Consider the following 13495-nt stretch of genomic DNA (forward strand, 5'->3'; position numbering starts at 1 on the left):
TAGTCTGCGGTAATTTGTCATACTACCACGTAAACGTTATCGCGTCTAAAAAAAAATCTTCTGATTGCTTTTCACATAAACCGTAAATACAAGGCAGGTTTAAAACGTATTTCAGGAAATACAGTCGAGTGAGGGCATTGAGGAATTGTCCGATTGGAGGAGGGTAAAAGTTGGAAGGGTCGTCACCAACCGGATGAGGGTGATTCGAGCAAGTTTTTGTGCGGTTGTTTGGCCCAATTTGTCCCGATTCTTACCGCCCCTCGCTCACAGACCGGAATGTGGAAGCCGCCCCCTTTTCACATATATTCTCCGGGAAATTCGAATAGGCCTGTGGATCTCTCGAGTGGAGTTATTTAGTAGGTTATTTGCCGGAGCACCTGTTGAGCCTTCGCCGCCCCCATCGGCCAGTCTTCCTTTCGCCTCCCTCGAAATCCGCAAATATCTGCAAATTTGCATTTACGATTCAAGTTTCTCAAAATGTCTTCGAACAATTAAATCAATACGGCCAGAACTTTCTTTTGTCAAACGAGGAGGTGAAAAAATGACCAAGATAAGATTTATCGTTCTTCTTCAGGTAAGTTCACAACTCCTTCTTCATCCCATTTATTTACAATTTCTTCAGTCCAGCGGTGTTTTAGTAACAATAAAATTAATAATTCACTAATTTCGTGGTCCGCTTGACCAATTAATATATTACAATTAATTAAGGTTTTTAGTTGAGATAAAAAAGTCAATGGCACGATCGAGATTGAAAAATGGCAAAAAGGAGGGAAAATTCAAAAAGGTGGGGTTGAGATGGGAAGCTAGTGTCCGAGTGGATTGAGGTCACAATAGCTCAAGTAGCAGCGGCAAGATCGTGGGTTCGAATCCCGCTCGTGCCATTGACCTTTTTATCTCAACTAAAAACCTTAATTAAAAAATTAATAATTTTCAATATAAAATATCGCCACCCATTTCAATTTTTTTTTTACATTTTTGGGGCATTCAACCTAATAAGATCAAGCCACTCGTTAACTTTTATTACTAACATATTAATTATTATTACTACTTATATTTACGTAATTTTTCTGTGAAACAAAATTACCTTTTGATGCTAGATTAATATTTCTTCGAAATTCATTACGATCATCGCATTTCTATTTTTCAAGGGAGGATAACGCCCACATCCTAACGTAAATTATTTTACAAAAATTAATTTATTGTTCGAAAAATATTTATTATTATACAAATAGCTGAAAAAACTGAAAAAAATGCTATAATATTTGTTATTTGTGTTTAAAATCTCTTGCATTTTTGAGCTATCTAGTTCATTCACAGGAGTCGGAAAAAAATGAAAAAAAATTCTCTAATATTTGTTCACTTCTTGCTTATTAGCTGAGTACATAATTAATTAAGTAATTAATTGTTTACCCTATTTATTGTTCCAAAATTGCGTTGGGGTCTACTTTGCCAAAATTTGGGTAAGTCTTTAAAATCTCTTGTACTTCTGTATAGATAGCTCATTCACAGGAGTCGGAAGAAAACTAAAAAAATGTTCTAATATTTATTCACTTCTTGTTTATTAGCGGAATATTTATTTAATTAATTTTTTAATCTTTTTGATGTTCTAAAATGGCGTAGGAGTCCACTGCAAAATTTCAGTAAGTGTACATATACATACATACAGTTTTCTCTCGTATAGTCAATCTTAATTTATTGTTTGTTGGTGTGGGGCTACACACCAACAGCAAAAGCTGGCTTTTCTGTGTAGAGAAGGGCATTGAGAGTTAGATAACTCCTTATTATCTTATGTGAACTCGTACCTAACCAACCGCTGTTTCAGAGAGAGGTGCGGCAATGAGTTCTCGGACGACAGATACAAGCCTGCATCCCAAAAGGGATCATTCTTGGTACCATCCTTTATATAATCGATACGACTGACCAACTTGACCCTAATACCATCTTCACTACCTAGGCGAACGATACCGCAATTTTGTCCTCAACTCCCATCCTATGTCGAACATACAAGTACACCTTGCATAGCGAAATCTAGTGCAAAAAGTGGAGAACAAGACTGAATGTACTTAGTGCACACATTGAAAAAACAGTCATGTCCTCCAATGTACATTAACAACAAAGTGATACCGATTTCTATTCAGGTCACATACTTAGGCAAATGTCTTGGTCAACTAAGAAGGCTTCTAGTACTGACATCCATGTTGACCGTCAATACTAAACTAACCTGATACAAGACCACTTTAGACATATCTTCTTCCCGAGAACCCTCCACGTTACCTTAATCGACGATGTCCTCGAGGCCTCTTTGCCCCTTAACCCCTCACACTGAGTGCCAGCATTGACTGGTATCTCATGGCACGTCCTCCGGGTGCAGCGCTGGCATTAGAGTTAGTGCTATGACTGTGTAAAAACCGTTTTCTAATCACATTTGAAAGATCTACTAATATAATTTTGTTTTCTAGCAATGTATAAGCAACAATCAAAAATTTACCAAAAAAAAGATAATTTGAGTATCAGAAACATTGCAGGGAAAGTTTAAAAATTTTGACACTTCATTCCCTATATATTTATGGGTTTTGAATGAACCTAAAATTATAAATGCATTCAGAAAGAAGAATCATAACTTAAAAACACACGAAACAAATGAAAGCTGTGTATTCCAGTCACAAGATAGAGGAAAGCTGAAATGGAATTATTTTACTAAACACAATCAAACAATCTTTGCAAGTTTAGTAAGAGAAAGAAATTTTAGAAAGCATTTGAAAAGGAATTGAAAAAACTCAGAATTTCAAATAGTAAAGGTCGGCAGACTCGATGAACGTTTGAAAAATATTAGTGTCAAGTGGTAGATTCTGCAAAGATAAAGACTATCTTTACTAATAGACGTGAGCAGAATCCCATTATTTTACGATCTTAAGGACGACAGTGGAGGATATACCGTTAAAAACTGGTGCAAACAATAATATTAATATATTAAAATTAATTAAGGTTTTTAGTTGAGATAAAAAAGTCAATGGCACGAGCGGGTTTCGAATCCACGATCTTCGGCTTGATACGCCGCTGCTCTACCAGCGCTACACCAACTTCCCATCTCAACCGCACCTTTTGAATTTTACCTCCTTTTTGCCATTTTTCAAATGTCGTGTAATGGATTGGATTCTCGACGACAAATGAACTGGCCACGGAGAGCTTTAGTGAAGTATACTTCATTTTAAATCATTAAATTCACTAATTTCGTGGTCCGCTTGAACAATTAATATATTAAAATTAATTAAGGTTTTTAGTTGAAAAATGGCAAAAAGGAGGTAAAATTCAAAATTCGCAGCGGCGTATCAAGCCGAAGATCGTGGGTTCGAGTCCCGCTCATGCCATTGACTTTTTTATCTCAACTAAAAACCTTAATTAATCGTAATATATTAATTGGTCATGCGGACCACGAAATTAGTGAGTTTAATAATATTAATATGTGACTAGGGCAAGAACTTTACGCAAATCTTGGGACTAAAACTGAAAATGGCTCATTGACTGAGTCTAAAGACCCAAAGTATCGTATGGCTTACTAAGCTCAGCACAAACAAGCTACCTAAAAATTACGCAGGGTACAAAGACTGGCAACCCTGTATTTCACAGGGGCACTGACTTCAGACTCGTCTGCCCGATAAGATCTCACTGCACGCCTTGAGGCTCGAGACTCATCTATCCGACGAGCACTCCCCATCACTAATGGAGCACGATAACAACAACAATAAGGATACTGGCAGCATTAGCCTGGATCTCGCCATCTCAACACAGCCGACTTGGCTATACTGGCTAACTGCTGCACCTAAGTCCCTTCAACCGCTACAGAGTCAACCGACTCACTGCCCCGGACCTCAACCAAACGTTTCTCTCGGTCAAGGACCACTACCAACGTCACACGGTCCCGGCCTCGATTCATCGTCTCACTGCTACAAAAAGAACACCAGCCCTTCTAAGGGCTACCAAAACATCAGAAACAATTGAAATGGATGGGAACTAAACATTAAAACTAACTAATTAATAAAATCAGACACCCATCTTAGATGGGGACTGACTACATGATTCCGGAAACATACCTTACAACATACTATAAAGTTTCAACAGACTAAAAAGAATAAAGATACAATGATGTGGTATCAGGTGTTTTTGTACAAGTGCAAAACATGAGCAATAAAATAATAAGGACGTGCTCTTCAGTCTTTCAAGTAGAAATAAATGTCATCATTGCTTGTGCCTTAGAAAATTTATTAGAAAGGATATACTGGCAAAAAAGTCTTCACTATCGGATTGCCAAACAACTATTAAAGCATTAGCATGTGAAAAAATCACATCAAAATTAATCAGTGATTTTTGAAGTAGTGAGATTGTCCAAAATCTCCAAAACCTGAGCAACCGCAACAACCTGATGATATCTTGGGTACAAAGACACAAGGTGCTTCTGCTTTGGAAACTTTTAAAAGAGGTTACACTGGCAAAAACGTCTTCACATGAACGGATAGCCTTTTGTTGAAGTAATGAGTGCATCCAAAATCTCCAAAACCTGTGGACCACAACAACTGGTGATATCTTGAGTACAAAGAACTTTTGAGAATCGAAAAGGCAGACACACTGGCCAGAGGAGGATCTGTTAGACCCTGAACATTCTTGGTATAACAAAAACAAACACAGAACGCTCCATCACAGAATGAACCCAAAAAAATACAAATGAAGAAATGAATAAACCCTAGAAGTGCAATACACTGTACGTTTATGTTAAAGCAACCTTCATCAAGACGGGCAAAAAGACTGCTAAGTTAGGTAGGGCTAACTCAGAGGAGTGATACGATTATATAGTGGTCACTGGCACTAGAGAAAACATCTTCATAACATGAGTATATTCAATGATGACCCTATTTGTAAGGTCAATAAAGAGGAAGAAACAGCCACCCATATCATCGTTGAATGCGAAGCAACTGCTCAATGGAGACATAGCCTGGTACGCAAAGAAAACCCAGTTAAAGAAATTGTAGCGACGACAGTCAATGACCTAGTACTCCTTAAGAGAAGGATCGAGTCGATTGCACTAAACTAAGGACCCAGGGCAGTACAATAAGCTAGAAATCTGCAATGCGTGAGAATCAAAAACTAGTATCAATTTACTATTTTTCGTGGTCCGCTTGACCAATTAATATCATTTAATTAATTAAGGTTTTAAGTTGAGATAAAAAAGTCAGTGTCACGAGCGGCGTATCAAGCCGAAGGTCGTGGGTTCGAATCCCGCTCATGACGCTGATTTTAATCTCAACTTAAAACCTTAATTAATTAACTACTATCAATCATCATCATCATGAATATCAGTGTACTGTAAACTTAGAAAAGGAGGATACAATAAGTTTTGAAGGGGTGCAATAGTTATCTGAATTTCTCCATATATATTGTCCAATTTATTATGTTGATTAATGTGAGCAGCTTATGTCAGAGGAAAGTGTAAACTATTATATTGTGCTTATGTCGAACTGTCACCGTATAGTGTTTTTTTAATTGACTAAATTGTTCTCGAAGTTTTCAAGGTGAGTCGGGCCAAAGGTCGTCTCATTCACATTATTATTTAAATTGCAAACCCTGGGCCGCTTTGAAACTTCGATGTGTTGAAGATGTGTCTCGTTAAAGATTCGATTTGCCTCCTTGCATTAAATTATTAAGTTATGGTAATAAATTCCATCAAATAATACATCTCTCACTAGCCGCCGGAATGTTGATGGAACGGTAATAAGGTCGATTACAATTTCGAACTACACTAAAACTCCTACATCTCGGGCGCTAACATCTCAATACATATTTTACCATAATTAACAGTCCTGTTTCCTAATTTTGCCCAACCGGCCGGGGGAAAAATATTTCAAATTTTAATAAGGGAAAGTGTTCGATTTGAGGGTGGGTTCGACCCCCTTGGAAATTGGGCTCCCGGGATCTGAGAGGACGCCGGCCCGAGCGGGGGGTTAAGTTATTAATATGAAAGGTTGTGATTACCGCAATGACCTTTGGAGGGCCTGCCACCTTAAGCAATTTGGCTACCCTCCCACACAGCACGGCCGGGAGGTGATAGTTAATTTATAAAGATCGTTTACTAATTCTGTATGATAATAACCGTCGGGCGAACAGCTCCTGGATATTGCAGGAGTGGCTTCTCTTAAGTGCAATTGGATTTTAAGGAAGAGGCTTGATTGCCTGCCTTAAAACGAACCAACATTCACCATTGAATCATTGTTAGGGTTTTTAGATTCAAACTTCACTCGATTGAATTATATTCAAGATCAAAGTAAAAAATTAACTAATGTATGAAATTTGTACAACAAATGCAGCATTGAACATGACGAACTACTGAGACAGAAGCGGAACATGGTAAGTATACGAAATTAAAGGTTCAACGCCTCACATTCTTCAACTAAATGTCTCACAAAAACTTATTCAATTTTATTAACTCATACACAATTCCTAATTTCCACACCACTAACCCAATTTACCGAGAAAAATACTTCCTGTTATAATGCATACAGCAATAGCAACGGATAATCAGTTGGATAAATTTGGACAGAGAAATAAAAAAACGACCCCAGAACGCATTGAAAATGCTGAACTTATATTACAATCTTACAATTAATTAAGGTTTTCAGTTGAGATAAAAAGTCAATGGCACGAGCGGGATTCGAACCCACGATCTTCGGCTTGATACGACGCTGCTCTACCACTTGAGCTATCGTGACCTCGATCCACTCGGACACTCACTAACTTCCCATCTCAACCACATCTTTCGAATTTTCCCTCCAATGAAGTATACTTCACTAAAGCTCTCCGTGGCCATTTTATTTGTCGCCGAGAATCAAATTGATTACACGACATTTGAAAAATGGCAAAAAGGAGGGAAAATTCAAAAGGTGCGGTTGAGATGGGAAGTTAGTGTCCGAGTAGATCGAGGTCACGATAACTCAAGTGGTAGAGCAGTGGCGTATCAAGCCGAAGATCGTCGATTTGAATCCCGCTCGTGCCATTGATTTTTTTATCTCAACTGAAAACCTTAATTAATAGTAAGATATTAATTGGTCAAGCGGACCACGAAACTAGTGAATTATATTACAACATTGCTAAATCTTAAAAAATACACTCCCATTTTGAATATCACACCAGATTCAAGTCCTATTCAATCATGGATTTGTAGAGTTTGACAAATTTTCGAACAATAAAGCAACATAGGCAGTGTATTTGCTTTGAGATGTCTTCTTGAGGCCCGCAGGATGATGAACCTGTAGCTTGGTCGTTTAGGTTCATCCCAGTCTACCTAGTCTTTTCGGTACGTTTCGGCTTTCGGTTGAGGGTTTGTTGTTTGTTATGGTATCTAGAACCGACATAAACACGAGTAAGCGCACTGACCAACACTACGAAAAAACCGAAGATGGAGAAAAGTCGTCTGGCAGTCCAAACCAGCGAGGTAAGACCAAAATGATCGGAAATGACCAGGTTCTTTGAACTCCAACTTTCAATTGCCCAGAGCGGAGTTCTTCCAGGTCCTCTGAGTACATTTTGGACATGCCCATTTCGGTGGTACTAGCGAAGCAAAATATGGCAATCATGACTAGGCAACTGACCTTAAATATAGGTTCGACGGGCTGATGCATAATCCACACCATTTTAGCGACCTTATGAAGATTTTTTATCTCTGAAGCTTGCAAAAAGTCTATTCTTTACTATTAAGTACCTAAGGTCAGAATATTGCCCCTTTAAACAATCAGTTTAGTTTTGTTAAATGTAGCACAGGCTTCTCATTGTGCCTGGCAGCCGGGAATGATTTATAAACTTAAACGCTTCCTTATTACTTAATTTTAGATGTATCCATTTTTTCTTATTATTATTAAAGTTGTTGTTCATACAATCAGTGGTCAGGTTTGTTAAAAACTTGAAATATTAACTACATCGTGCATATATCGAATATATTTCGGGACTCACATGTCACCTCTGTAACCTTCTGACCTCTGTAATAACTTTCTTTTAAGAACAACACTTCGAACTTTGTAATAATTTCAAGATTGGCATCGAAGTTAACGGTAGAATCTGCATAAGCTGAATTAACGTTCAACTTGCAATCAGTATTCTTTAGTATATTTAAACCTTACACGTTGGAAGAAGGAGATCCGTAAAAAAGTGGGTCTTATGTTGGACGCAATTTGTTTTAAATCAATTAATTATTATTTTTATCTAAGGTTTTTGATTGAGATGAAAAATGAGTTCACGAGCGGGATTCGAACCCACGACCTTCGGCTCAATACGCTGCTGCTCTAACCACTTGAATCATGACTAGAGTGTTTAAAGCAGCGGCGTATTGAGCCGAAAGTCGGGGGTTCGAATCCCGCTCGTGACCCTCACTTTTCATTTCAACGAAAATCCTTCGATAAAAAGAATAATTAATTGGAATAATTAATATGGTCAATTATGACCACTAAGCAAATATTGGTTTGTTTTAAATGGTGCTTCTCAAAATACATAATAATTTATATAAAAAAACAGCATGTCCTTCTTTGATCAGTAAATGATAAACTTTCAATTAATTTCAAATCAAAATAAATATTTGCTAAGTTGAAATAAGCTTTCAAGCATTTTTCAAAATGTTTCTAGCCAGAAGAACCAAAAATATTTGTCTGGTAGTTTATTTTTTCACAGAACTCATTTTGCAATAAAATATAACTTGGCCTTATTTTCAATCGGCCTTAACATGGAGACATACAATAATTAGAACATTTGTAAGAGAGTTTTTTGAATATATTAGCAGGACAAACGCAGGAGATAATTTCACAGGTTGTACCTCTGAGAGCCAAAAGTCATCATTTGAGCCAATTTTGGCGAACAAAATTGGAGTAATATTTGGTAGGTCTCTTTACAGACCTCGGTTATTAGCAGCTGGGCGCCTCAACTCGTCAAATAAAAATTATAAACACAGCATCTTTGGTTTGAATATGAGGCGATTCTCAAAATGCTGCGGTTGAGTCCGTGCTGTCAGTCATCATTCGTCGTCAATTCGCAGATGAGGGAGTGAAATATTTTCCTATTCTCAGCAGTATTGGTGCCAGGACCGCATTCTGTGGAGGATCGTCTGAAACGGGCTCCTATGGGGTTTATGCCGGGTATCCACTAGATGGTATATGGTCATAAGTAACGCCTGGATGTTTCTCACTCTCGGTTCTCCTTCTCCTTCGAACAATAATTATCTGCTGAGGAGGAACCTCCTTCCACCCACCCGTCTTCCCATTCACTCCTCCTCACTCCTTACTCCTATGTCTGTTTTCCCGAATCAATACTCCCCTTGTAATTTGCATTTCAGTTCTCAGGGCGGCGTGTCCATACGGAAGACTCCTGTCCGTCGGCTCCTCATGAATATTAAGCGGCCCACTTCGAGGCATCATTCAAAAAACAGGCAGCTCCCTCGGAAATTAAAGTAAAACATTCGCGAGTACGTGAGCCGCCGTGCTCAATTTCTTTTCGGAATAAATAAACGGACCGTCTTCACGTACCGCTCTCATCCCCCGCCTTTTATCCCACCTCTGGGCATCTCTGTGCTTATTCTACAAAATTATTTCTATTCATAACCATTTCATTAGCATAAAAAATATCTACCCGAGGAATTTATAAATAATACAATCGATAAAATTGAAATAAAAATAACGACTATTGTTAACAAAGACTACCTGGAGTGAGGGAAAAGTCCTGTAACAAGCATAACTACAATATTAAAAAATTCGTATACTTTTTTTTTTTTGAAAGACTAGTTTACTGGTCATTTTCAATCATCCTGGTCCTATCCTCGCTAATTTACCCACTTCGGGGGTTGTTTTCACCTTTATGGTCTTACCGACAGAAATATAGACAAATAGATAGGTTGTAAGAAAGTTCCAATAATAGAAAATTAAACAGATCGACAGATAATATTATATAGTAATATTCAGATAAACAGCAGAATTTCAGATAAAAGCAAAATAGATTAAAAAATCATATATCCTAAATGGAGTAATAGATATAAATTAAATTTTAAAAAACACCTACCACTGAAGGTAGTTAAATTTCGAAATTCTAAATACTCAAAATATAAATCCCGACCATCAATTTGGTTTTCGCTACTGCCTTTCACCTATCAAACAATGCCATTGTCTGGGGGACATTATCTCTTCTTTTCTGAGTTGGGGCAGTGCTGTACTTGGGACATAATTTACTTTATTTATTTATAATTAATTAAGGTTTTCAGTTGAGATAAAAAAGTCAATGGCACGAGCGGTACTCGAACCCACGATCTTCGGCTCGATACGCCACTGCTCTACCACTTGAGTTATCGTGACCTCGATCCACTCGGACACTAACTTCCCATCTCAACCGCACCTTTTGAATTTTCCCTCATTTTTGCCATTTTTCAAATGTCGTGTAATCCGATTGGATTCTCGACGACAAATGAACTGGCCACGGAGAGCTTTATGAAGTATACTTCATTTTAAATCATTAAATTCACTAATTTCGTGGTCCGCTTGACCAATTAATATATTGCAATTAATTAAGGTTTTTGGTTGAGATAAAAAAGTCAATGGCACGAGCAGGATTCGAACCCACGATCTTCGGCTAGATACGCCGCTGCTCTACCACATGAGCTATCGTGACCTCGATCCACTCGGACACCAACCTCCCATCTCAACCACACCTTTTGAATTTTCGTGGGTTCGAATCCCGCTCGTGCCATTGACTTTTTTTATCTCAACTGAAAACCTTAATTAATTGTAAGATATTAATTGGTCAAGCGGACCACGAAACTATTGAATTTATTTATTTATTTTATTTTTACGGGTCGAAAATCCATTTCTTAAAAAAACGTATACAAAAGTGAGGAAAAAAATACATTACAATGCTTAAAAGTAAATCAACATTAATCGAGAATAAAACACTACACTATACATCATTGAAAAAGACAATAAAATCCTTGTAATTAAACACCCTGTCTATACAATTATAACGTCTAGGAATTATACAAATAATAATAATAATAATAATATAATAAAGCATTATAACTACATGCATAGTACATTTTTAGCTTTGTTTACTAAATGAAATTATTATGTTTGAAGTAACTGCCGTTTTAACAAGGAAACAGAAGCTTTAAACAAATCAACTGTATTTCATATTAATCCATTTATGTTTATTGGTCTAATTTGACCAAATTACTTACGTCAATTAATTATTCTTTTTGGTCTTGGTTACGATGAAAAAGTTAGTGTCAAGAGCGAAATTTGAACCCGTAAAGCTGAAGGTCTTTGTCTTTTTAATTTCAAGCAAGACATAAAAAGAATAATTATAGTATTTCATATGTTGTAACATTCTATCATCATGCGATGCATCATGTTTTTTTATAATCAATAAAAAATATTTTCTGATTTCTGAGGTGGCAAGGAGGTATATAAAATTGGAGTTTACCAAGGATTTCGGGGGAATCGATACAATTATTAATTTGAAAATACAAAAATAATCTCAAAATACTTCTGCAGCTAAGATCAGAAATATTGAAGTAAGATTTAATCAGAGCATGAGAGAGGATTTATCATTGTGACAGCTTAATTTGAAATACAATGTATGAAGGAATTTATTTTGAACAGTTCTATGAAGTTTTATATCAGCGTAATAGTGCGGATTCCAGATGATTGAGACATATTCAAGAGTAGGTCAAACAAGTGAATTACATAGATGGACATAGCAAGAAGGATTTTTGAACTGATAGATACTTCGGATGATGAAACCAAGCATTTTAAAGGGCGATTTTTGATTTCTTTTAAGTGTAGCTTAAAGGTAAGATTACTATCAAAGATCTCTAATACAAGCTACTCTGGCTAACAAGTTGTGATTAATTGTATAAGAGTGGAAAATAGGAGATTAGATAAGCCAAGCTTTTCATTGAGTTTGAGCTTGATATTCATGCTCAAAGGCATCTTTCCCGCCACCTCATACTGCAGTTATCTCACTGACCGTTTTTCCGAATCGTTGAACAAAATTCCCTCATAGAATGTTTCCCTGACCATTGTTGGGGTTGTTCAGGGTTGCGTTCTGGCCTCAACACTATACCAGGTTTATGCAGCAGACATCCCATCACTTGCTGAAATTACCACATTCACATTTGCAGATGGTACAGCGCTTCTGACTCCAATCCTTTCATTTCCACTCGAAACTTTGAATCCCTCACACTACTAGATTGGTATGAAAAGAAATTAAGAAAACTCAATACAGACAAATCCACCCTCATAACCTTCACTTTCCATAAAAAGATCTTCCCTCCAGTCTTTTTAAATAATATTCCCTCCCAGCTAAGAGGTGGTGTGGTATCTCGTACTGTACGTTGACAAACGCTTGACGAGGAATCCTCACACAAGACTTGAATATCCAGAAGTTATGAAACCAATAGAGTTCTTGCTTGACTTTTTTCCCAACCGGATTGCCACATGTGACGAAAAATGCATCCAGAACAGTAACACCAGGTCGGATCATTGGTTCACTAAATGAAACTGTCACATTTAAATGAATGAAAAACGAATTCATCTACAAAAGGTGATGCTTTGAGTTTGGTGGAGTATATTTTTAAACATTTTTAGATCATTTTTGAACACTTACTTCTTTCATCACCGACCATAGTGCAAATGTTACGAGCTACCTCGGTTGCCAAATATTACTGTAATTAATAATTTCTTAACAATTTTGCCAAAACTAGTTTGGATCTAAAGTAGCAGTACATCTTATAACTCAATGTTGAAAATTCTCTTGTGAATTTTTTTCCACATATTTCTAGTCTTTTTTTTCACTTGTTCTGTTGTGAATTTTTTTCCATATATTTCTAGCCTTTACTTTCATTTGTTCTTCTCTTGTGAATTTTTTCCCTACATATTTCTAGCCTTTTCTTTCACTTGTTCGATTGTGAATTTTTTTTATATTTCTTGCTTTTACATTCCCTTGTTCTTCCCTTGTGATGTTTTTTTCCACATATTTCTAGCTTTTACTTTCACTTGATCTTTTCCATTCCTCCACTTTTTGAACAAATTCAATTAAAACAAAACACAGATCATAGACTCTGTAGAAATCAACCAAATATTAAGATGGGAAAACGCTGCTGAATCAACAAAAAACAGCAAGGTTAGACAGAAGTAACTATCAAACATTAAAACAAAACAATTACTTTTTTTTTTTTGCTAAATTAGGATAAGGAAAACACATTATTAAATTTCAAAACAATTTAATTATTATTCAATTTTATTATTTTAACAAAACATTTGTAAACCTTATACATAAAGTCGTACATCGGGTTTTTTTAAAGAACAAAGCTCAAAATTTATAAGTTTGTATGACTTTTATCGGACTGTTTGAGATAGACTTTGGTCATCATATTATGGCGATTAATTATTTGTCTGTCGCTAAAAAGGGTTGGATAACTTTT

The sequence above is a fragment of the Cimex lectularius genome, unplaced genomic scaffold, assembly GCF_000648675.2.
Source record: "Cimex lectularius strain Harlan isolate CLEC.00 unplaced genomic scaffold, Clec_2.1 scaffold487, whole genome shotgun sequence".
Lineage (NCBI taxonomy): Eukaryota > Metazoa > Arthropoda > Insecta > Hemiptera > Cimicidae > Cimex > Cimex lectularius.